This window comes from Anser brachyrhynchus (genome assembly GCF_964034855.1).
Source record: "Anser brachyrhynchus genome assembly, chromosome: 9".
NCBI lineage: Eukaryota > Metazoa > Chordata > Aves > Anseriformes > Anatidae > Anser > Anser brachyrhynchus.
Genome location: NC_137703.1, coordinates 16,440,872 through 16,461,561, shown reverse-complemented (window position 1 = coordinate 16,461,561; position 20,690 = coordinate 16,440,872). Strand labels below are relative to the sequence as shown.

Genomic DNA, 20,690 nt, shown 5'->3' with positions numbered 1-20,690 from the left:
TCCCCTGGAAAACCTCTGCAAATGCACTCTTGTTAAAGTCAGGCGTGTTGTTTTTTTCATAAGGAATCACGTAAATGGGGGTAAAAGAGGGAGTTAACGAGGGACAAAATGGGGAGTAAAAGAAGGAGCAGATGCAAATAGCCAGAGAAAACCTGGTTCCTGTCCCTGCTTGGATGAATATTCACTTATTCAATGGAAAGCATCTGCAGTCCTCAGTGGAGCTGGTGCTTTCTGAGGTAATCTCTCCCATTGTAAGTAGCTGTAATTTGCATGCGTTGTTCCCAGAGGCATCCTCTTGCATTTGGTTGCATCAGAACATATTTCTCCACGCGGCAGTAATGTAAGTAGGCGGTGTAGATTGGGGGTGACCAGCTTGTGGCTGAGGGACCGCACACCGCTGAACAAATCTGCTGGTGTGTCACGTCATCTGCTTCGTCCACGTAGGGAGGTTTATCCTCTTGGATCTGCTTGGTCACACAGATCAAGGGGCCGTCGATCGGGGCAGACTGACACCTGGTAGGTCAGGGAGATATAAATGTATTTAGTAGTTCTCTAACAGGCTATGAAGCCTGCTCCTTGTATCTGATCTCATTTACCCTCCTCTGCAACCTGTCCTGTCCTCATTATGTGACCTCGCTTTCTGCTGTCTATAAACGTTCGCAGCCAAGAGTATCACTCCAGCAAATGGTGGATAAAATGCCAAATGGTGTGGACAGGGAGCAGAGCATTGGCATTGATCTAAACTGCCTAGAGAACCCTGCCGATCTGAGAGCAAACGCTTTTTGTTGGTGTTTTTGGACTATGAAGTGAGGCCATCAAGTTTTCAGGATATCCCTGGCAATGGCAGAGCAATTCAATCATGCTGCCTTATCAGATTCTCTTTGTCTGTCTTATCTTTCCCCTCTCTTCACCGTCAGGATAGGAACTGCTTTCTCTAAAGGGTTAGTTACGTGTTGCTACGATGGGCAGCTGCAGTCTTTAGCACGGTAAGCAGATACCAGACTATGAGGTAGCTTAAAAATTCAGCTGTGTATATGGCCAATGAAACATCTGGCCTCCAGGTCCACCCTGACTCACGTCCTGCACACCCTTGTGCCTTTTCAGCACGGGGCTTGCTGTCAGACTCCCCCAGGAAGGGGAAGACGTGTTTGCTGAGATCGTTGCTGGAGGAATGATCCTCACCGTGGAGCCTTTCCAGGGCACTGCTCTCTGGAATGCTCCTGGCCCTTGCTCTTCTTGGAAGCTCTGATGAGACATCTGTCAGCTCAAGCCCACAGAGGGAGGCCAAGGTAGGTCACTTTTTAGTCACTTCAGCTGACTTTTTCTTACGTGGATCTGAATTATCTCAAGGAACAGAACAGCTTTGGGTATTCTGGCTGTGGTCCCAGCCCTACCCCTGCAAATTCTGCACAGCTCTGTTAGGAGAGGGCAGTGTGAGGGAGCGGGGTCAGGCGGCAGTTCCCTGCCAGCTGGGATCTCACCAGATCGTGCGGATGGGTTCAGTTTCATGACGTACTTGGGTTAATGCTTTACAGACACTAATTCTGGACAAGAAGCAATAGCTCCAACAGTGTTTAAAGATGGGATGAGATCTGTAGGCCTTGTTTTATATGGAACAGGACAGTGGAGTGCTCAGAAGTGGATTTAGGACATACAGCTGCCTTGTTTCTGGTTTGCTTGGACTTAGAGCAGCCACAGGGCTCCCACAGTTCAGAATGTGTCCAAGGTGCCGCCGTATCTCCAAGCTGAAGGGTGCTGAGTGTGCTGTCGTGGTTGGAGCCCACTTGAGAGCATTCCCATGTGTTTCTGGCTGCTGTGACATGGTGCGGGCTGCGCTGGCAGCGGGGCTGCAGCGAGCAGTGAAAGAGGTGCAGGATGGGCCCTGAAATGCCTTGGTAAGCTGGTTTGCAAAATCTCAGTGTCAGCGGTGCAGTCAGCATCTCCCTGCCAAGAGAAGCAGGCAGGCAGCTGAGGTTTCCCATTCTTTCCTTCCTTTTCTTTCACTCTAATGCTCCTGTTAAGCTCTCTTCACTGTGCTCACCGTAATGGTCCCTCGCTTGGTTTATGTCCTTCAAACTCTTCCCTTTAAACACTTAGTCATCACTTAGCTAAACTACTATATACAAATATAGCTCTTTTGATCTTCCTACGTAAATCAATACCTCCTGCCCTTTAATCTTCTTAGTGGCTTTCTCTGAACTCCCTCCAATTTACTATCTGTCTTTGAAAGTGAGTTGTCTTTTGGGCCTGATTCTCCACAATTTCAAACTTCCCCAAGTCCCGATACCTGCCCACAGCAGGAGGACGTGGTGGCTCCCCACCACTCTGTTTATGTAGAAGGGATACAAAGACTTAGGTACCAAGCATCACTTGTCCCCTTGGACTCCTGTGGCTCCCCACAGGCAGCCTCAGCTGTGCCAGAGCCGAAGGGTGATGCAGCCCAAGGCTGTGATCCCAAGGCAGGTCTTGCAGGATGCTGAAGGCCATGGTGAAAGCCAGCCTCAGTGCTTCTGTGCCATTTGGGGTGAAGGAGAGTTGTCCCACTTGAGCTATGGAGAGGCATTTCAGTACTGACTGGTTGCTGTAGAGATGCATCCCATCTTCTCTGCAGCAGTAGAGCCCACGGGTGCAAGCAAGCCCAAGAGAAGTGCAGGTTTGTCCCCTCAGAATGGGTAACGCAGGTGTCCCTTCCTGCATGGGGCAGCTCCCCCTGCCTGCCTGCTGGTGGGACCTCTCCAGCCATGGCTGGTGGGGTGAAACCACCGGGATACTCAGCTCAGCAGGAACCCAGAGCTGGGAAACCCATGTGTGGTGTTGGTGGGCCGAGAAGCACTTGTCATCGCTGCACAGGGAGGGATCGCCACGTCCGCTGTGTGGTAGCAGCTGGAGCACTGGGAGGTCCTGCTGGCATGTGGTAGGAGGTAACCTCGTGCCTTGCGTCACACAGGGGGCAAGAATTAAGGCCCTTTGTATCATAGAATCATAGCATGGCTCAGGTTGGAAGGGGCCTTAAAGATCATCTAGCTCCAACCCTCCTGCCATGGGCAGTGATGCCACCCACTAGATCAGGCTGGCCAAAGTCCCATCCAGCCTGGCCTTCAACAGCTCCAGGGATGGGGAATCCGCAACTTACCTTGGCAACCTATTCCAGTGCCTCACCACCCTTACAGTGAAGAATTTCCTCCAGAACTGTAGGTCTTGAAGAGGCCATTGCACAATTCCTCCTACTCTCCCAGCCTTGACGGTTTCTCCAGCCATCCCCTGAGACCATTCCACTCTTGAACTGGGAATGCTGGGAAAGTCATTTAAAACCATTACAGTAAGTCCTTTCAGTAAGTCCTTTTTTTTTTTTTAATGTCTTTCAAAGGGAAGGTTTATAACAGCAATAAGCCCCTTCTTTTAGCATCTCATTATGGGTCAAATGAAAGCTGATTGGAACATGAGATGGAGGATCTCACCTCTCCGCTCATCCCCACTGGATAAACGTAGTAGTGCTGCCGTGGGCCGTATAGCTTAATTAGTCACTATTCTCTGCTGTTCCTAAAAGGGAAGAAAAAAACCTTTGCAAAGCCTAGGCAGGCTGTCTGTGTCATATTTCCTGTGTTCTTAGAGGTGTTAATGAATTCATTAATCACTTAATGGCAAGGAGGGTCTTTGGGGACCAGCATCGCAATTTACTGCTCCCAGGAGGCAGACTCTCTGTCACTGATCTAAAGTTTCAGCTCCGCTAATTTGTGCCAGCAGAGCCGCTGAGCGCCTGCCTGCAGTCCTTGGAGCGTGTGCGAGCCTGCAAGCGTCGTGGCCACTGGGAACACCACAGCAGCATGCAAAGCGGCGGGACGCATTCGCTGGGAAAGAAGAAGGTCTTGTGACGAGTGATGTTCCGGCTCTGAAGTGTTCGGAGTCTGCACAGAGCAAAGGAGACGTTCCCCCAGCCTCGCGGTTGTGCTGCTTTCATTCTTTTCACTGGGACAGGCTTCCTGAGGAACTACTGGGAGAAAACCCCCTTGCAACAGGCTGGGGAGCGCACCAGGAGCCTAAGAGGTTTCTTGCTGACTTACAGGAAATCTAAGCTATGGAATCGTGGCTGTATAATCTGGCCTGGGACCGCAGGCTATGCAGGAAAAGGAGTCTGTGAATCTTTTCTGATTGAAGAATGTCAGGGTGATGTATTTTGACTGAAACTGTCAGTTAAAATGTGAATTTGGATGTTTGCATTTCTGTTCTGCTGAAAATGTTGATTATTTCAGTCTCTCGCCCTTGTTGCAGGAGTGCAGCTCGTGGCAAAGTTCCCTACAAAATGGCTCTTTTGGCTTATTTCTAATCGCACGGCAGTTCAGGGAGAGGAGGACGTGAGCAGAGCCCTCCTCTCTGCTAATTTCGTTCCACCAGCCTGTCATCACTTCGCAATTGCACCTTTTTAAAGGTTTTTCTCCCTGCTTTTCTGTGGCTGAGTTCTTCTCCTTAACTTCTGCCCTGATTTCTCTTCCCATCTTTCCCCACAGTCTGGTGCTGTCACTGGCTGGGAGTCAGGGAAGGCGAGGTATGTCAAACGAGGGGCAGTGGGGAGGGCAGAGCCTCTGGACTGTGGCTGTCCCCGTGCACATGCTTGCTCCCCATCCTTGGCACCCTCCTTGGAGCCATTCCCACACTCGTGTTCCTTGCTCAAGAGTTGCCATGGGGTGGAGCGTGCTGAGAGGAGGGACAGAAGCTACGCATCAGATTGAGGGAGAGGAGAAAGGAGGGAGAGAAAGCAGGAACACAAAACCACTTCATCGTAGAAAACACAAAGGGAGGCAATTTCAATAAATGCCAGATGGTCAAAATTAACCAGAGACGTGTAGAGCCCTGCATGTCCAACTGTTTGCTTTGGCAGGCATTCTTCAGCTTTTCAAACGAGAGTCTCCCAGGCGCCCTTTTCTTCTCCTTGGCCTTCCTCTTCCCCTTCGCTCATCCTCTGGGCCCCACTTCTTAACCCCACCCTTCTTCTCCTCCCTTGGGTCCGTTTCCAGCCCCTCATCTCTCGCTGCTGCCCTTGGTTCACGTTGCACTGCAAATTGGGTGTAACTTGGGTTACGGTGAGGGGGAACCTGTGCCTGAGAAGCAGTCGTCGTCTTCCACTGCAAATAAAGGTCCTCGCAGCCTTTATTTAATTTTTTTTTTTTTCTTTCAGCCCAAAAGCCAGCAGGAACCCTCGCAGCTCGGCAAGTAGAAGATCCTGTGCCACTTACCCCGGCGGGGCAGGGGATGTGGCAGTGCTAAATTTGGGCCCACAGGAGGACTCATTCCTCCCGACAATGCAATCAGGAGGGCCCTTGTACGCCGCAGACGGAGTGCTCTGGCTAACGGCGGGCTCTTTTGTGTGCGCGTGTGCTCTCTGCATTCGAAACATTTATTATTCTAAATTGCCTTCTGCACATTTTACAATAATTACGACTAGTGTTTGCCTTGTTATCTCCACTGTTACTAACAAGAATGCCATCATTATTCCAGTCATTAGCAAAATGGATGTTGTTGTCCGGAGCTGCCGGCTGTGGGCCTGCTCTCAGAAGGAGTCTCGTGCTCTCCAACCCTGCTTGCTCCATCTCTCTTGCAGGGGAACATTGTTGTTCTCAGTAGGTTTGGACCTGAGGGGGCGGAGGGGGAACGGAGATTATGTGAAGAAGAATTGGTTTGAGGGAGTGCTGGTGGGTGTTGAGATTAGCAGCAGTGAGTGCTGGGAAGCTGCTAATGGCAACATCAGCAGGAATGAGAGAAAAGGCGGCCATTTCCTGCGCTTCCTCGGCCTTCGGTGTGTCTTAGGCCTGCTCCTAGCGTTACAGTCCAGCAGTTCTCCCTGTAAGCGCATGTTGCCTGGATGGGAAGAGATGCTTTTGCTCTGACAATGGATCTTGCAGGTGAGGGAGGAAAGGCTGGAATTAAGCTGACAGCACTCGGCTGCTGTAAGGTGGGCCCAGCGCTGTGCAGTGCCACTGCCTGTGCAAGAAAGGCAACTCCTGGCACCTGTCCCATTAGCAGTCGGATCCCCCAGCAGATATTTGGGTTGTGCTGGGTCTCCTCTGACAAAGTCAGAATAGGTTGTGGGGGGTTAAATTTTTCAATGTGAGCACTTCTTCTGTGGGCTCCCTCCCAAGAATTTGACAACCCTGAAACATTCAGGAATTTGTTTGGATTTTGTTCATTTTAGGGAAAGAAAGAGGAAGGGGTTTTTAACCAAAAAGATCCTGTTTGACCTTGAAGCCTTCCATTATGTGTTCTAATTAAAATGGAGAACTTCAAGTTTCAAATCTCATGTACCTTTTTATGAAACCTGACAGAAATGTTTACTAGGTGACCAAATGGTGCTAGGTGACCAAAAGAAGCATTTTGGTTTTAAGTTGAGTAATGTGTTTCATTCAAAGCTAAAAGATTGTTTTCCTTTTTACTAAAATGAGTAAAATAGTCTTTTAAAATTTTCCTTCCGTCGTTTTTGAAATCTTGGCAAAACCAGAACTGTTGCTTATATAGCTTACTATGAGACTCCAGAGGAAAGGTCTTATTTGCTTAGAGTGTAAAGACAATATGCACAAACACAGAGAGGCAAAAAGCAAGAAAGAGTTTTTTTTCCTTTCTTCCTTTCTTTCTTTCTTTCTTTTTTTTTTTTTTTTTCCCCAAATATACTGATCTTTTGGGCCACAGTGCAAAAATTGCAACGTTTTCCCGTGGTTCATCCTCACACGGCTCGGTTTCTCACTAAAAACCCACTTTGCAGGACAACCATGCCCTCAGTATTTATTAGCCACAGAATCACACTGTCTGTCCTTAGCTTTTATAGCAAGCAACAGAAAAATAATTATGGGCATATTTTCCTCCTTTCTAAATGCAAATTATCAATTCAGGGAAAGTTGTATAATTGTTTCCTGATAATGGTATTTTTAGGTGTGCTCACATCTTAATGCTAGCTAGCAGTCCTTTTTCCATTGCACTCTTGAAAGAAAAACAAATTTCATTAGAATTGTATTTGTTGAATACTGATTAACTAAACAGTTTGGAGTTTATGTGGAAAGTCACTCACTCATGTCATTTTCTACTTTACTGATTTAAACTATTTCCTGTATCTTAGAAAGCTATCACCAGAGTAAACCATAACTGTGATTAAACGTAACACAGATGATAGAATAATGTTACTTATAATGAAAAAGGAACTTTTCATGTTCTACCAAACCTGGAATACAGCAGAGCAAGTAATATATGCATATAATGAATGACCCAGATCTGTGACAGAACAAGTCATATGTGTGTACATTCTGTTACCCCCAACATGTGATATTAAAAGATGCTAAGGGTGGCATTCAAGGCTTGTGTAAAGTCAAAAGAAACAGTGATCTATGATTTCAGTGGAAGTCAGCTTGGCCCCTGAGATGATGAACTGAGACAAAATTTGGGCAGTTTGGGTGATCCCATAGCGTAGATTCTTAAAGGTGCCTATTCCTTGGTCCAAAACTTCAAGCCCTTCTGGTTTATGACATCTGTAGAAAATCAGGTTCCTCAGTAGTTAGGATTGCCACCAAGGAAACCTGTTCTGCTCCATTCCACCTCCCTTTCAATGTGTGTGACCTATACGGGGCTACCGATACTCATGGGTTGGTTTCATTAGCCTGCTGCTGATTTGCAACTGGTATGACCCAGACCCCACAGATACTGCGACCACTGTGTGTCAATGTCAGGCGTCTTTTGACGGCTGAAACTCAGATTAAGATGGGAGCTGGGGAAACTGATTTGCATCTGTGGCTTTGAATGAGGATAAAGTGGATTAGGGGCAACATTGCAGAAAGGATTGGTTGGAACGAGTGCTCCAGAGCCTCCAGTGCTGTACTGCAAGGCTTCACTCCTGCATGCGGTGCGTGGCCTGTGGCCTAGGAACACTGAACGCACCCTCTGAAGGGGATGGAGCTTGGTGAATTCGGTGTCCCCTGCCGACCCAGGGCCTTACATTAGAGCACTGGTAGCAGCCTCGCAGTGACTGGAGACCCAGCCCCTCTTGTCCTGGACTCTCCATCCGCCTCTGTAAGAGCTGCTCCTAAGGCATTATGCTTAATTAAACAAGATAAAGAGGACAAGAGAAGCAGAGGGATTAAAACTAGGGATGAGTAGCTGGGAGTTGCCGTTGCTCTTGTTTATGCTGAGCCTCTCCGTGGGGGATGTTCTTCAGTTTGTCTCAGCATGCCGAGAGTCCTCTAAGTGAGAGGCAGCGGTTTACAGAGTCAACAGATTTAAGCAGGCTACGAATATTAATTATTAATTACTCTTGGAGAGTGCTATACATTAGATTGGTGAAGTAGTTAACAGCTCTGCCTCCTCCTCCCCGCAGACACACTCTTGCTGTCAGATTTCTCTCCCCAGCTAAGACCCTGGTGCTAGAATTAGGCCAGAAACTATTTTCCAGTCGAGTGGCTTTTAATGGGCTCTCCAGACTTCTTCTTTTGCATCCTGTGAGTGACGAGATATGTTGAGAGGAGAGACGGTGGGATTGATTCATACCGTAAGAAGTATGAGAATTTAGCTAAGTGGGGCTCCGGTGCTGCTAGAGCTGTGTGAAGCCCCGCGGTAGTTGCGTCTTGTACTCCAGAAGCACCCGCTAATTACCCACAGCAGAGGAGAAAGCCCATTTGCAGGAGTCCTCAGGGAAGCTGTATTTCTGATGGAAAGCAAGGCAGTGGTCTTTTGGACCTTCTCCATCTTGAACATTGCGCCTGGGTTCGGCATGTTTCTGGGTGTTCCTTGTCCACCTCAGCTACGGCAGAATGAGAGAAGTGGTGCTTTGTGTAATGAGCGTGGTGGTTTGGAGATGGTGGCAAGTCCCAGTTCTCTGCAGATGTTGAGGAGGGGTTTTAGTGTCTCTTACAGCCTTAAAGCCATTCAGGTACCGCTTCCACCTGGGCTCTCTCCGTGTGACGCAGCGTGGGTTGGCTGGGCACATGGTCCCTTGTCATCACCTGCACCTTGCTGTGATCTGAAGCTTTGCCTGTGGGAGAGGATGCCATGAGGGAAGGCCCTTTGGGATGATGTTGGTATGGTTTTCTGTTGACCTAAACCATCATACAGCTCTGCTGGCTTCAGGGCAAGCCTGAATTGAGGCTGATGTTGTCTAGCTGAAGTGGATGGAAAAGATGCTCCAAAATTAGAAATAAGCCAACAGTGAGCTGCATCTCCTCTCTGGCAGCCTTATTTCACGCTCTGTAGCTGCATGAGGAGCTTGGCCCTGCTTCCCAGCCAGTTCCCCCTTCCTTCCTGACTCTGCTTCCCAGCCAGGCATCGCGGAGCGGTGGCCTCCATGGAGCCAGAGGCCAAGCAAAGCCCTGCAGGCTGGGCTGAGCAAGGGAGTATCCCAAGCAAGGGATGAGCCCCGAGCTGCTGGGGAGATCCTGCTCCCCACTGTAGTAGTCAGGTTCCTCCACCTCCCGGGATGAATCCCTGGCATGGCAATTTGGGCATGAAGCACAGCCCTAATTTTGGAAGGCAGTCATGCAACAACAAAAAGGGCAGCGGAGAGCGGGCTCGGGAGCTCTTTCTGCGAGAGGAAGGAATATTGTGACTTGTTATCATCTGACTTGTTTCCAAACACCTAGCACGCTTTGTTCGTGCACTGTATTAAATAGCCCGTGGAATTTAATTCCTCTGGGAAAACAAAACAAAACAAAACAACCTCCCCACCCCCAAAGTGCAGCAATTTTGTAATTGGACTGTGACAAAGCTGAATGCCTCCTGATCGGGGGGGGTTATTGTTTTTAATTTCTGCATCATAACAGGGATGCGGCACAATCCTATGTCTAGGCAGACAGTTTGGCATGGAAAGTCACAGCTGGGTGATTGCAGCTCCCCCAAGCAGGGGCTTTTAGAGTGAAAATGCTGACAGATCCGTAGCAATAGCGGGCAGGACTCTCATAATTTATTTTTAATGCCATGCTGTCTTTAACTGTGCAATTTCCTCCGGGGTGTTTGCTTTGAGATTGCAAGATAATTACATCTCAGAAACCAGGCTAATTACAGTTAACAGCCTGAAAAGTGAAGGCCCCCATTTCCCGCCCCCCCTGCCCAGGTTTTTCCACCAGCTTTCCTCGCGGCCGCCTGCCTGAGCCACGGCAGCAGGGCGAGGAAGTCGCCTTGGCACCGCGCTGGGACGTTCGCTTCCCGTCCTCGCCCCGCGGAGGTGACGCCCCCGTTGATTTGTGTTGGGTGGGGATGTGGCAGCCCCACCAGGACCGCGATGGGGAGCTCGATAGCGGGGAGGTCAGTGCTGGTGCGGCGGGGAGGAGAAGCTGGGGCTGGTGGGGATGGCCGGAGAGGTGGGTGGCACGGTCAGCATGTCAGTGCCCTCTGTTGGGTGCTGCTGGCTGGCTGTGCTGTGCTCAGCCGTGCGCGTCGCTGTGCCAAAGGAGAAAGGTCTTCCTTCAGCCAAATGGGGGGGAAAACATGAAATTTCCAAGCCTCACCATGCAGCATCTAAGTTCAGCACTGCATGCGAGCAGTTAGCTGGGGAGCGTGTTCTCTTGCCCCAGCCTGCGTACCTGCCTCAGTCCATCCCTTCTCGTTATCACCCTCAATTAATTACTCGTGGGTGCACGGGTGGCAAGCTGGGTGCCGGCAAACCCATGCCTGGGGTCTCATGGCCAGGCCTGCCGCTGCCTTCCCTGTAAGGCAGTGGAAGTGCTTCTCCTGCCTGTCCCTCCACTGTTTTGTCTCCATTTAACGTAGCTATTTATTTGTAGCAGTGGTGAGGTTATAATTGTAGTGATCTATGGCTTTTGTACGTTAGTTAATGCATTTGTTAGTCCAAATGGAGAAAAGAAAAAGAAAGCCCACACCTGACAAACTGTCTTGGCATCTCGTGAGATGGGCGTAGAGCACTCATCCAAGATACGTCCTTGTTTTTTCTCTCTATCAGCTGGTCTAATAAAAGCTCCTAATATTTCCTTCAGGTCTTGCTGCCTAAATTTTTGAGTTTGGTCAGGGAGCTGGAGCCTGCTCGGCTGGGACACAGGGAGGCAGCTCTCCCTAGGAACCCCCCAGAAGCCCAGGGGTGGCAGGTTGTGGTCCCAGTCCCAGCGGTGCTTCTGCTCGCCATGCCCAGGCTGAACTCAGCACGCTACAGCCAGAAGCTCCCGAACATCAGCTACAATGCTCAGCTCAGCCCGTGCTCCTTTGGAAATAACTCTGAAAGCTTAAAAGGCTCATCCTTGCTCTGTCACAATGTGGTTGCCAGGCTCCTTGGAGAATGACAGCAAAGAGCTTCAAAGCAATACAAAAAAAAAAAAAAAGAAAAAAAAAAAGCCTTCCTCCAGCAGCCTTAGATGCTGTCTGGCAGAGTATGCATACACTTGCTTTTCGTGTTTTTACACGATTTGGAAGGTTGGCCTCTAATTCTTACAGTCTTGAAAAATAATTCATTTTCTCTTCTGGGATTCCAGATCAGGGATTAATTTAATGATTTTTCTTTCCCATTGTTTGTTTTTAATGATTAAGGTGATAGTTATAAATTGTTAACAAGTTCTGGTAGAAATGTGATCCCTGGGAACTTTTTTTTACGCTGAATAAAATAACAGTGAGATTGATTTAGCAAAGCCGGGTGAGTTGCTGTGTCTTCAAAGATTATCTTGGTTCTGCATGAAGGACCAGCTTTTTGAGACGTATTTAGGCCTAACCGAAATCAGGTGCTTAAGCACCTTCCAAATAAGAGAGGCTTCTGTCTGTAGGGAGTGATAAAATTGTGTGTTAAATCAGCCAGCGCGTTAGACCTTACTTTTTTGGCTGGGTAATTTTTTCAGGCGGATCGTTTCCTCTCCCAGACCGCTGAGCTGGCGCCGAGTGGTTATTTTATGGAAAACCTCCCTTTGCTGGAAACGGTGCATGGCCCCGGGCTCGCTGGGTGGCTGCGTGGCTGGGGCCGTGCCTGTGGGCTGGTGTTTCGGCACGACCGACTACCAGCCCGTGAGGATGCATGGAGCTGGAGGTGGTGGGGTGGCGTTGGCTCGTTTTGCTCCCCAGGTTTGCTTTGGTCTCTTTGTTCAGTGTTTGCTGATCTGTGAAACGAGTTCTGGCCGTCGTTCCCATGGGGCAGGGGCTTATCTGAAAACGGCAAACAGAGGTTTCTGGAGAAGTGTCTTCCAAGGATGATCTTCTTCCGATAGAGGTTGTAATTGTTTAATGATTTTCCATATGGATTTCCGTGTGGGCTGCTACAGGACAGCCAGCGCTGGCTCGGCACTGGGGAGTTTCTGCCCGTGCTTGCTCTGGCTGCCCTCTCTTCCCCCAGCGCTTAGTGGTGGGACTGGATGCAGCCTTTGGGCTGGCCAGCTGGCCTCTGCGCACTCTCACAGTCTTTTGATTTATATTTACCTTGAATTTTACTGCCCTGTGTCAGGCCCAAGTCTGAAACTTGTCACGTTTTTCCAGTTAAATCAGTTGACCTTGTACAATTGGATTGTCTCTCCCAGCACACCTTGCCTCTTCACCATCCTCGGTCTGCATGGCTGCAGTAATGCTCCTTTAAAAGAAACACTGTTTTTGCACTACATCCAAGCCGTTGCATCCTGCTCCCTGCTATTGCAGACAACCAAGCTTCTCTTCCCTTTCTTAGGCTGAAAAAAAGCCTTTCTTATTGTACTGGCTTTCCTCCTAATTGTTTGGACAGTGAAAAGCCTTATTCTAGTTTCTCACCTAAATTTATTCATGGATGGTTTGTGACCTTTTGCTGATGTTGTCCTTTCACCTTAAATAGCACTTTCTCTTCCTTCATGTTAAACCTCCCGATACATGAAGAGAGAACAATTTTATCACCTCTCCACCTTCATTTTCTTAAACTAACAAGTCAGGGCCTCCCAGCAGCTGACTCTTGTATAAAGGCCACCTTTGCTCTGATGCTGCAGATAGCCTTCCGCTGAGCCAGTTCCAGCCTGAGCTCACCATCCTTGACCCCAATTTTGGGTGACAAGGATTGCGTGGTGCTTCATACAGGGTCCCGCCAGGCTGTGTACAGTGACCCTTGTCCCCCTGAAGCACACACAGGTACTTATGAGGCCCCAGTGTTTACATGGGGCTTCTGCAGGATGCAAGACCACTCTGTGTGAGGAATGGGATTTTAAAAGGTTTGATCCCTTTCACAATGAAGTCACAGTTGAAATTCCCATCGATTGCTAAGGTGTGTGCCCAGGACTTAATAAGTCTTGTTGCTCTGTGCCAGAAGTGGTGAACTCCTCTGACATGATAAATCGCATGCCAAAGGTGTTGATGCATCTGACCGAGGGGAGCAGGAGCTCCAGGATCATGCGGTTCAAAGCAGGTGGTGGCAGTGTGGGACCAGGGATGGGTTCTCTCCTCCTGCCCCCCTTTGCTTTACTCAAGGAGTAAAGATCATATAAATATTGTTAAATTGTGTTTTAAAAGAAAATAATGCAAAACTGAGCCCTTGGCACACTGGTGGAGGCGAGAAGGATTTCCATGGATGGGAGCGGAGCCTGTGCGACGCTGAGCAGGTGGAGAGGTTTCGGACACATCCAGAGCTCTGGGCTGAGTCTAAGGTTTATGAGCCCTACACAGGTGGGAGCGCTGGCAGCAGGCAATCGGGAGGCAGTGCCATGAGGCACAGGAGGATCCTCCTTTCTAACCATCGCATGTGAAGCTGGGAACCGCGGTTGAGTCCTGAGGCTGGCTGGAGATCAACCAGAGATCCTGTCTGATGGAAACAGAATCCTTCTGTTTCCTGATCTAAGCCCTGTAACACAAAGCAGATGTAAAGGTCCAGCTGAGATCAGGAAATCTTTTGTGTGCGAGGTGGAGGCAAAAAAAAAAAAAAGGCAAAAAAAAATCACTGCCAGCCCACGGAGCCTGTGCAGGGGGCAAGCAGGTATGTGTGGGGCAGAGAGCTGACCGAAGGGGAAGGGGCACTGCCTGCTGAAGCACAACCTGCCCTTCTGGAGTGCTAACGATAAAAAGCAGCACCACGGGAATAAAACAGAGGCAACCCAGCCCGCTTGCATTTCTGAACCTAATACCCGCTAAGCCCTGCCACCTGGGCTTCCTGAGGCTGGGAGGGACCTGCCCTGCCCTGCCTTGTCTTCCCCGCTTCCCGCAGGGGCGCGTGGCCGAGCGAGGAGCACTTGGGTTAAATAACGTCTGTGGCACGACCTACGTCTTCTGCAGGACCAGGTGGGTGCCGGGCTGGATTCTGCGCTGCCTCCAGCACCCGTCGTCTGCCTCTCCGCGCCGCGGGGGTCCCAAATGCTGCGTGGCAGCCCCACAAGTTGCTAAACAAAGCAAGGGGAAAATCAGGTGCAAGCTGTGCAATTTGCAGATGATCTGTGTACCTGCTAGTTTGTAACAGATGTTTTCCTTTGCGTGACCATTTGTGAGCAGCTTCCTTGTCACAGTCTGTAGTAGCTGCAGTGCTTGGGAGTGAGTGATACCTTGCACCTGCACAGAACAATATTCCTGAGCATAAACCAGGTTTACAATTCTGGAAAGCTGCTGTTGCGCAGAGTTTTATATCCAGTGCAAGCAACAGCAAAATAAAACCGTATAATATTTTTGAAACATGTTAGAAAAAACTAGAAGAGGGAAATTGCATGCGTGGGATTGGGTCCCCACAGCTTTGTCCTCTCCGACGGGTGGCCAGAAGCGGATGCTGCAAAGGGAGGTGCAGCAGAAGGCAGATCTGCCCCATGTTAGATACGCTTATCACCCCTAATAACGGGAGGCTGCCTTGCAGTATCATTAGCACTGTCAACAGGGATGTTGGTATTCAGTTGTCGTAACTCTGGCTATTCTTGTTATCCGTATACATGCCTGCTTCCTTTCCGAAATGTCACAAATTCTTGGCCACGACAACTTCCCGTGGAAGTTAGCTCCATAGTTTAATTATGCATTGTGCAAACGCAGTGTTTCCTTCTGCGAGGCCATGCCAGGTGGTGTCAGCAGCACAGAAAAGCCGGGTCAATTATTATAGGGTTGCTTCTGAACAGTGAAACATCAGCACAGCCTAACTAGCACAGGAACAGGTTATGCCAGGCATTTCAGACAAGCCTGTAACAGATAAAAGACTGCAATTCCTTGTCTCCTGGGCGAGCTGGCAGGTGAATGGGAATGTAATACCTTCCTTTGGGTTACCCGCAGTGGGGAGAGGGGGTCTCTGGCTCAGAAAGGCTGATGATTTTTCCTTGCTCCTTTTGAGCTGTACCAGTGGACTGGGATTTTGGATAAATGCACAACAAAAAGAGGAATGAGCTGAGTCGTGCGCTGAAGAGACAAATTTTGCAGGGAGCTTTCTCCCTGGCATGTGGCACTCTCCCAGATAACAAAGGTCTTTTGGTCACCTGGGGCTTGGAGTGCATGGGGATGGAGTGACAAGCACACCTCTGTGATGGGAGGAAGCTGCCCTGCCTGGGAAAGTAGCGCTCACCCTGCATCAGCACGCTCCCACAAACGCCATTCTCACCCAACCTGCTGGGGGGTGATGCTAAACCACCTGAAGTTTGCTCCTGTGCTTGTTTTGTGCCGTGTTCCCATGTGGACTCACCTGCAGAGATCTGTGTGAAGCTGGATTCCCTGCAGGCACTGCCAGAGCTTGCTGCAGTCTGTTGGGATCGGCCCCCTGCCATCTGCCGCGGGGACGGGCAGCAGAGAGCACGTGCCGTGACGGGGGGAGCGAGGTACCCTACGGCACAGCAGCCTCCAGTATAGCTCTGTTCGCAGCAGCAGGACCAGGCCTCTTGCAACCCTAAGCTGAAACCAGAATACAAATGTCTCTGTGTAAAAGAGAAAAGAAACCCCCCTGTGCTCACAGAGGTTTGGTGGCAACTGGGAGAGGTCGCTATGAATGTGTGTATAAAGCTGGTTCAGCTGGCTAGAGCATGTTCTCAAGCCCAGAATTTGAGGATTTTTTTGAATGAATCAGGCACGGGCAAGGTTTGTTGTGCTGCCAGCCTGCTAGCACAAGCCTGGCTTGGTGGGGATGCCTGGACACCAGCTGGGTGAAATGGGAAATGTAGCTATGGGCAGTGGGAGGCATCCTGCTCCTCTTCCCCGGCTCAGTGCCTCCTCTCTTCACAGAGCAAACCGGCCCGCTGTGACAAGAAGCTCAAGGGGACTGAAGACGGAACCTGTCTTTTGGGGCGGGCAGAGGTGGGTGACATAGCTTTGAGGGTGAAGGACTCACTTTTGGGGGCTGTAGTGAGGCGCAGTGCTGGCTTGGGGGATGCTCGGGTGCCAGGAGCTGCAGATGCGGGGGGCCTTGGTTGATGCAGCCATGCTTTGAAAATAATGGCCTTGCAAGGCAGAACAAAAACGGGGAGGGGGAGGGAAGGCAGGGAATATCCCATGTCTTGGTGAAGGCAAGTGCCGGGGGGCTCTGCCAGCATTGCCCCTCTTTGGCTCTTTTGGCAGGGGGGAATTTTTCATTCCTTCCTGCTCATGTTATCAAATTCATGCCCAGCTAACCAACAAATCCAGCTCTTCAGAGATCAATTACAGTGTCTGGCTGTGAAGCCTGGAAATCCAATTAACTCCCCCAATTTTTATTTTTTTTTTTCTGTTAAAAAAAAAGGGAGGGAAGAAAGAGAGAGAGACAAAGAGAGAGAAATACATTGATGCGGGGGCATAAATCACCTCAAAAACATTCCAAACATTAAAATAAACAAGGACAGATTTCAACTTCATTTGTCTTTTTTTGAAACTCTGTCACTGATTTATTTTGCTGCTCTAAGCCTCATTTCTGTCTTTGCTCCCTTTCAGAGTCAGCTGCTGCCTCTGGAGCAAAGCTCCAGGACCAGATGCCTCCTGCTGTGATGCCAGGTCCCCTCACCTGAGATTTTAAGGTGTTAAACTGTTTCCTTCTGGTAGGGCATTTGGGGACTGATTAAAATGGATGCTCAGCTCTGTCTGGATGGGGCTGGTAGTTTGGCTGAGGAGCGTGACCCACCTGGCTTCCAAGGAGGAAATAACTCTGCTTCTCAATCACTGATTTCTGACTTTTTGCAGCCACCCAGAACTGGCTGTTCAAATTGAACCTCTCCATCCTGACATCACGTCGTTGGTCTTTTACAGGACTTACTCTATTTCACCAACTCTGTCACGTCCTCAGGCCTACCAAGGGCTTAAAGGAAATTCTCCTCTACAAGACAGGGAAGTAGTGTCCATGTGGAAACACTCTGCATCCGTGCCAGTGCCTAGAGGTAAGCAGAGCCCAGGTGTGTCTCAGGCAGATGGTCTCACTGAGATATTAAGAGAAGCACTGGGACACATTGCAAGGAATGTAGAGGAAAGAAGTAGACTGACAGATCTGTGACGTTTCCGGATTCAGGAGCTGGCCAACAAAGGGCCTAGCAAGTGACCAGTGATACAACTGCTTATCGAAACAAGCAGGCAGGAATGGTGGTCTAGAATGAGTAGTGTGATGCACATGTGAAAGAGGTAAAAAATCCATTTGACAGGACTCTTTGCTGCCACCAAGCCTGATAGTTTGTCTGGTGGCTCCAAAGGTTTTCTCCAGTATTTGGGAGTGGTTGCAGAGGGACACAGCAGTGCTGCTGGTGTCTGTAGCTTGGAGTCATGGTGCCAAAGATGTGCATAGGTCATCAGGTGCAGGCGTAAGGGTGATGGATAACCTAGAGATCCTAACGAGCCTTTCTTGTAAGGATCATACCTTAATGAGGAACACTGGCACTGTCAGTCCTATCTGTTAACTTTGATCTTGGTCGCCGTCAGCCAGTGGAGTCAGTAGGAGTAGTAGGAGTCAGAAGAAACATTTTTGCCTAAATAAGAGGTTCTTCTGTCTCTCAAGTGCCTGCTATTTGGCTAATTTATCCTAAGGGAAGGTTATTTGTTAACTGCCTCTTAAGAGTTTCCAATAGAGCTGAAGGAGGGGTGACAACTTCTCTTCACAACCACCCCCGAGGGGAGGCAGGGCTGGCAGTGCAGGCACCTACCCAGGCTGGTTAGCACCGGTGGCAGGTACTGAGCATCTGCAGGGTAGCTGCAGATATGATTTAGCATCCTCGGTATGCTGGTGCCCATCTGGAGTGGCAGCAAGCTGGGAGGAGTACCCTCGGACAGCCCAAACAGAATGAGGTCCTTGTGTTTTGGCAACTGAATACCACCCATCTGTTTCTAAAGAGGGCTTTTGAATTCAGAGCACTCTGAGGAAGGAAGAGAATTGATTATGGAGCAGAAGGAGAGCAAGTGAGCCTCAAGTGCTGGGCAGTGAGAGCAACTTCAGGAAGGGTCAGCCCTGGTTTCTGGGGCTGGAGAACCTCTGTCTCAGGCAACAGGGAGTTGAACCTGCAGCATCTCTGCTGAGGTCTGTAGTCCCTGTCCCTCTCCGTCAAGCTTTAGTTTTCATTCCAGAGGAGAATGAATAATCCTTGGGGGTAGCTGTGAAGAGGAATTGTCACCCTTCCTTCAGCTCTATCAGAAACTCTTCAAGAGGCAGTTAACAAATAACCTTCCCTTGGGATAAATTAGCTCTGAATCCCAATTCAATAGATGCTCATTTTAAGATGTCCTTGTTACCTTGTGTGAGTGGCTGATCTTCCTTTGAATCCTGCTGTGTTTTCAGACCCCGTGATTGCTGCGAGCAATCATGAGTTCCACATTAACAGCTCATGCACTGATTGCACTGAGCAGTCCCAACACAACCTTTTGTGAAAAGTTTTTGAAAGTTGAGCTCCACGCTATGCTATCAGAAAGCTACACAGATCTCACTCCATCACATATTCTGGCAACTGACTTCAAATGAGACCTGGTTTGCAGGGGCTGGTGTGCAGACAAGAACTGTGCTTCAGAGTCCAGCTTTTGAAAGAATATCTTTTAGGCATTGTCAAGGAAACCTGGTGATGATGCAGAGTTGGCCAACTGCGCCTCCAGGCAGCCTGGAGCAAAGGCTCTGAGATGTTCAAATAGTAACCCTAATGGATTTTTTTCTCCTGCCCAACATTGTTCCAGAGTAGGAGAGTGTCATTGGATAGCTACAAAGAAGAAAGAACTGCATCAGAAAGAAAACCCTCCTGCCATGTCATCTTGCCTAGACCTTCCAGTGAGACAGCCTTTCAACTCAGAGTAGGACTACGTCTCGTGTACTGAAAGTATTGCCACTGTTTGCAAAAAGCAAGCCATCTTTACTAATAAGCCTCTCCAAAAACAATGAAATGAAACATGCAATCTTGCACAGATGCTCTAATATATAGCTTTGACTTTTGAGACAGTTGATAGATTTTTATTTCTCTCACACCAATGGCAGCTGTAGTGTAAGGTATCATGTCGATTAAAAATCTATTTAATCAAATGCTGTCAGGGGAAGAGTTCAAAACATTTGAAGAATGACTCCTAAAAGCTGTCCCTTGACTGTGAGTGAAGTCATCCAGAGATTGGCCTGGCAGGCTGGAGTGCAATACAAAATCTCTGCTCACCTTTATTTCTAAAGCTACCAACAAACTACAGTGACGAGTATCAAGAGAAACCTTTGTCCAGCAGAACAGTGTAGGCTGTGGTCATTTCTTTTCTGAGAGATATTGCCCCAAGAAACCTTTCTTATAGATAAAACCCATTACTCAATTTATCGATCCCTACTTACACTTCAAATTGCTATATCCCAAATCCATGGGATGGATTAGATATCTTAATGTGGAATGTAAAAGTAGGCTGGAAATCATTGCTGTGCAAATTGTGTAGAGGGTTTTTTCCTGTTCCGTGCCTGAAACGGACTTCAAAAGAATAAATAAAATCCATTCTGGTAGCCCCCCAGTGAGGACTACACTTCTTTGCAGAAAGGGAAAAAAAACAACAACCTCCCAATATTTTATTCAGCCCAGAGTGAAATGTTTTGATATGGGGGAATTTAGCTAATTTTCTTACTTCTCAAAATAGGTCAACTTTGAAATAGAAAATGTCACATTGAAAAAAAAAAAAAAAAAGCTGAATGGATTTGTTTAGAAAATGTAAGAATATATATACATATTTTTGGAAGTTTAACAAGCTTTTGAACAGAAAGAAAGCATCCAGGCAATTTCTAATTCAATTAGACTTGGATTTGGGACTAGCTTTCACTCTCCATAAACTGCATTTCTTTTTCATATAGAAAATCCCCTTCCTCCATCAAAGCCCCTTCTAGCTATAGCTGGAAATAAATAGGTATAATGTAGCTGGAACGAGTGAGTATGGCCATACTGAGTTAACTAACCACTGTACTTTTCTTTCCCAAGGCTCTCCAAGCGTCCAGGCATGTTCACCAGGGTGTGCTGGCATTTGGGACTGCTGTAGGGAAAACCAGGGTGTGTGCTGCTGGGACTGTTATGGAGGAAGTTTTGTTCCAGCAACCCCCTCCTGTAGGACTTCTCAAGGCTTGTCTCTTTTCCCTCATTACACCACATTTTTCATTCATTACAATAAAAAGCTTACAAAATAGCTTTCTCTTCTTTTTTTTCCTTCCTTCCTTCCTTCCTTCCTTCCTTCCTTCCTTCCTTTCTTTCTTTCTTTCTTTCTTTCTTTCTTTCTTTCTCTTTTTTTTTTTTTTTTTTGGTAGCATTTCTGTGTTGCTATACCTTCTCTCTTTGCTACATCATTTATGTATGTGTAAGTTAGGTCCTATTCTCACTCTGGGGGATTGGGTTCCAAACTGTTTATTGAGTAATAAAAAGAGAAAATTACAAGCCATTGCCCAGGGA

The 20,690-nt window shown here is 48.4% G+C and overlaps 1 protein-coding gene across 1 annotated transcript in view; it reads left to right on the top strand.

Annotated features, from left to right (window-relative positions):
* The window catches only part of LOC308199595 (uncharacterized protein), a 149,345-nt gene extending 129,127 nt beyond the window's left edge, over positions 1-20,218 (top strand). Inside the window, exons 15-20 of the mRNA XM_080603968.1 lie at positions 64-986; positions 1,105-1,289; positions 16,084-16,155; positions 16,765-16,847; positions 17,077-17,204; positions 18,973-20,218. The gene's annotated coding sequence lies outside the window, so the exon portion shown is untranslated. The remainder of the gene's footprint in view (positions 1-63; positions 987-1,104; positions 1,290-16,083; positions 16,156-16,764; positions 16,848-17,076; positions 17,205-18,972) is intronic.
* Positions 20,219-20,690: the final 472 nt, after the last annotated feature.